Source organism: Eurosta solidaginis, unplaced genomic scaffold, assembly GCF_040869045.1.
Source record: "Eurosta solidaginis isolate ZX-2024a unplaced genomic scaffold, ASM4086904v1 ctg00001252.1, whole genome shotgun sequence".
Taxonomy (NCBI): domain Eukaryota; kingdom Metazoa; phylum Arthropoda; class Insecta; order Diptera; family Tephritidae; genus Eurosta; species Eurosta solidaginis.
The window spans coordinates 89,244-93,940 of NW_027137030.1; positions in this window are offsets into that span (position 1 = coordinate 89,244).

Genomic DNA, 4,697 nt, shown 5'->3' on the forward strand with positions numbered 1-4,697 from the left:
AACCTGGGGTTAAGTCTTAATTATCGAACACAATTTCTTTAAATCATTTGTAGCTCCTTGGCGGTCACGCACAAAGACGACTTACGGTTGCTATTAATGATCTATTAATACTCATGGCTCTCGTGGCACAGGGCGCCCCCAGTTTTTTCGGCTGTTTTTAAGAGCTACAATTCCCGATGTGCGAACAGAAGCAATCCCGACCACCAGTCGCTACCAGAAATTTTTTTCGAACGTGGAAAGGGGAGGGTCCCACCACGCCTTCGAAAAATTACTTTTTAATAATTTTTACACATATACACGTATACTGACCTTCCCCACCAATGTTACAAACTTGTTATGTCCTATAAAGGAATAAATGCACGCGCTTGATTTTAGGTTATACTATATAATAAAAACTTCAATTTATTTGTATGAGGAATTTTACATCATAGCTATAGCAGTAGTAATTATATCAATCAATGAAAAAAGGAAAGAGTATTTATATATATATAATAATAATGACAGTAGGAAAAAGAGGGCTGCCAACTGTTGGTAAATACATAACAGTCTCCCACGCTTAATAGAGAACATGGTCATCTAAGCGTGTGGGAGATCTTCGGACCCTACTCGATTTTCTTACAGTTTCGTCAGGCGTTGATACTGGATTGGGTTGTACCATTGTTATTTGTTGTGTAGTCGGAGTGGTAACGGTACGCTCAATGTAGATTTCCTCCTTTTTTGAATTTTCTTGCACGGGAGGTTCAGCAAACGTTACATGCTTTTTAGGTTGATCAATACCATACTTGTACAATTGGTTTATATGTCGTTTCAACTCATAACCGTCATCCAGTTTAACTTGATAGTGAAGATGTCCGAATTTGCGTTTCACAACACCAAATTTCCAGCTAGGTTTATTCCTGTGAAACCACCGCACTTGAACTCTATCGCCTACACTTAGATGGCGCACTTTTGGATTATGTGTTGCTGATTTCAATTGTTTGACTGGCCGCATAGCATCCAATTTAATTCTTAATTCACGTCCTAAATACATTTGGGCTGGGGTTTGACCATTTGCCAAAGGGGTTGCCCTGAATCGAAACAGGATTTCTCGTAGTTTGATATTCAATGGCAATTTGTCATCATCCATCGCTGTTAGCTTCCTTTTCAGAATTTGGACGTATCTTTCAGCCAATCCGTTTGTTGCTGGGTGTCCAGGGGCTATAAACTTCTGAATAATTCCATTTTCGCAACTAAATTCTCTAAACATTGCACTTTGGAATATCGTTGCATTGTCTGATACAATGGCTTGTGGTAATCCGTGTGTCGCACAAATATCTTGTATTAAATCTATAGTCTTTTCAGAGGTTGGGGCATCTCTTATTATTCAAATTTCCGGCCATTTCGATTTCGCATCTACTAGTATGAAAAAATAGTGATTTCGAAATGGTCCTGCGTAATCAATGCGCACTCTTTGAAAATTTTCGGTTTGTTCTTCCCAATGATGCGTTACAACTTTTGGGAGACTTTTTTTCACATCCGCACAACTAGGACACGATTTTACCAGTCGCTCTATATCCGCGTCGATGCCCTTCCAAAAACAGTACTTCCTAGCGAGCTGTTTCATTTTAACTATGTCCACATGTGTGTAATGTAGCTCTTTTAAAATTTCTGCACGTAATCTTGATGGCGGCCTCCGTGGTGTGATGGTAGCGTGCTCCGCCTATCACACCGTATGCCCTGGGTTCAACTCCCGGGCAAAGCAACATCAAAATTTTAGAAATAAGATTTTTCAATTAGAAGAAAATTTTTCTAAGCGGGGTCGCCCCTCGGCAGTGTCTGGCAAGCGCTCCGATTGTATTTCTGCCATGAAAAGCTCTCAGTGAAAACTCATCTGCCTTGCAGATGCCGTTCCGAGTCGGCATAAAACATATAGGTCCCGTCCGGCCAATTTGTAGGGAAAAATCAAGAGGAGCACGACGCAAATTGGAAGAGAAGCTCGGCCTTAGATCTCTTCGGAGGTTATCGCGCCTTACATTTATTTATTTTTTAATCTTGATGGTATAACAACACGTTCACCTTTAAATATGACGCCATCTTGCAACGAATAATTGGGATCACAATTCTTGCCATCCAGTAAGTCCTTCTTTAATTATGCTAGTTCCACATCACGCTCTGTTTCGTTTGAAATAGTAGTGGCGTTGACTGAAAATGTCGATATTTGATTGATCGTCCCGTCCTGAATATTGCGTACTTCTTCATCCAAAAAATGTTAAACGTCGATATTTCGTTGTTAGGTGCTCTCGATAAACAATCTGCGTCCACATTATCTTCAGCTTTACGATGTTGTATTTTGTAGTTGAATCCCTGCAAGAATGAAGCATAACGAAGTAGTCTTGCTGAGGTCATGGCTGGTGTTTTTGCACTCTGATGAAATATTCTTGTTAGAGAACGATTATCTGTCCGTAATGTAAATTCTCTTCCGTATAAATACATAAAAAACTTATCAACGGCAAAAATAATTGCTAACGCTTCTCTGCTGGCTGTAATTTTGTTCTGCTTTTGTTAATGCTCTTGAAATAAATGCGACGGGGCGTTCCTCTCCTTCAACAATATGAGATAGTACTGCAGCTATGCCCGTTGGGCTTGCGTCGCACGCTAATGTTATCGGCAAAGCTTCGTTGAATGGTACTATAACCCTGTCTTTAAGAATTTCCTGTTTAAGCTTTCTAAATGATTCTTCGCATTGTGTTGTCCAATTAAACTTTTTATTTTTTTCTAAAAGCTTGCGTAAAGGGAATGTAATTGTCGAAATATCCGGTAGAAATTTTGAATAATATGTAATCATTCCAAGGAATCTTCTTAATTGCTCTACATTTTGAGGTCTTGGCATGTCTATAATCGCCTTTACTTTATCTGGACATTTTGCTATTTTGTTATGGCTAACTTCATATCCAAGGTATTTAATTTTTTCTTTAAAATATTCACATTTTCTTTTGTTGACGTGCAGTTGATATTTATTCAATATTTCAAAGCATTTGATCAGATGTTTTTCACATTCTTTCAACGTTGCACCATGTATGATTATATCGTCAAAATAAGAGACTGTACCTTCGAGGCCTTGTAATATTTGATCTAAAATACGGTTAAACTCACTAGGAGCAGTTTTAATTCCAAAAGATAATCGATTCATTTGGTAAGTACCTTGGTGCGTTGAAATAGTTTGCACTTCTTTGCTGTCATCATCCACTCGTACATGCAGATATGCTTCGTATAAGTCTAACTTGCAAAAATATTTAGAATTCTTTAAACTGTTAAACATTTCATCGACTCTTTTAATTGGATAATGAGCGGTTTCCAACTGAGGGTTAACAGCTACTTTATAGTCGACGCATAGTCGTACATTACCATCAGGTTTTGGAATTACCACCAAAGGTGAACCCCAATTGCTAGTATTAATTTTTGTAATTATGCCATCTCGTTCTAAATTATCCAGTTCACGTTCTACTTTTTCGCGTATGGCAAAATGCACTGGCCTTTCTCTTAAGAACACTGGCTTTGCACCCTGGCGTAGTTTTAAACTACAAACTAAATCTGAAATGCATCCAACACGTTCTTCGAAAATTTCTGAAAATTGCTGTTCGATTTCTGATATAGAATTTATGTTGTTGTGGCTAATGTCGTTTTTAGAACTGTCTTCGTCAATTTCATGTAGATTCATTTTCAAATGGCGTATCCATACACGTCCCAGTAATGCGGTACGTTTCGACGATACAATGTACAAATCTTCTTTTGATTTCCTATTTTTCTACTTTACGTCCACAGTAACGACTCCTATTGGCACAAACACATCATCTGTATAAACGCGGAAAGCAATATTTGTTTTCCTTATCGGTGTTTTGATATTTAATTTCATAAATTGATTTTCCGGCAGTAACGTGTAGCCGGCACCTGAGTCGACTTCGAAGTTTTGCTTTCTTCCATTAATTAACACATCTGTATAAAATTTTTCTGCGTCCATACGTGATATTTTTGCAGTGCTATGTTCATAAATGTCGATAACTTGATTCACACCATAATATTCCTCTTCTGTTGTGAACGATTCAATAGCATTTGACGTAGTGGTGTTATTGGTTGCAATTTTCGATTTCCTTTACTTTATTCTATGTTGAATGCAGACCTTTTTGACATGACCAGTCTTGCCACATGAATTACATTTTAACTTGCCTTTCTCTACATTGCATTCTTTTGATAAATGATTATTACGGCCGCATCTTAGACACAATCCTTCTATGCCTAATTCACTGTAATTAACTCTTGTCGATGACTTTGAATTTCTATTTCTAGAGAAACTTCCATTACGATTTCTACTACGACGATAGTTATGATTACTAACATGTTGACGGATTTGCTGAACATCGCTTGTTGAACCGGTTGCCTTGTTTGCGATCACGTTATTATTTATTTTAGCAGCTTCCAAAGTTGTTGCTTTTTCAACTATTTGCTTTCGGATTCTGTAGCAGTTGTTCTCGAATATGCCCATCGCGTATACCTCTGATTAGTTGGGCTCTTAGAAAAATATCTGAGATAGACTTCCCATATTCACATATAAATCCACACTCCATTGCTCTTTTCTGTAGGGCAATTAAAAATTCTGCCAACGACTGTTCGCTATTTTGGATTTCACAAAGAAATTTGTGTTGCTCTAATAAAATGTTCTT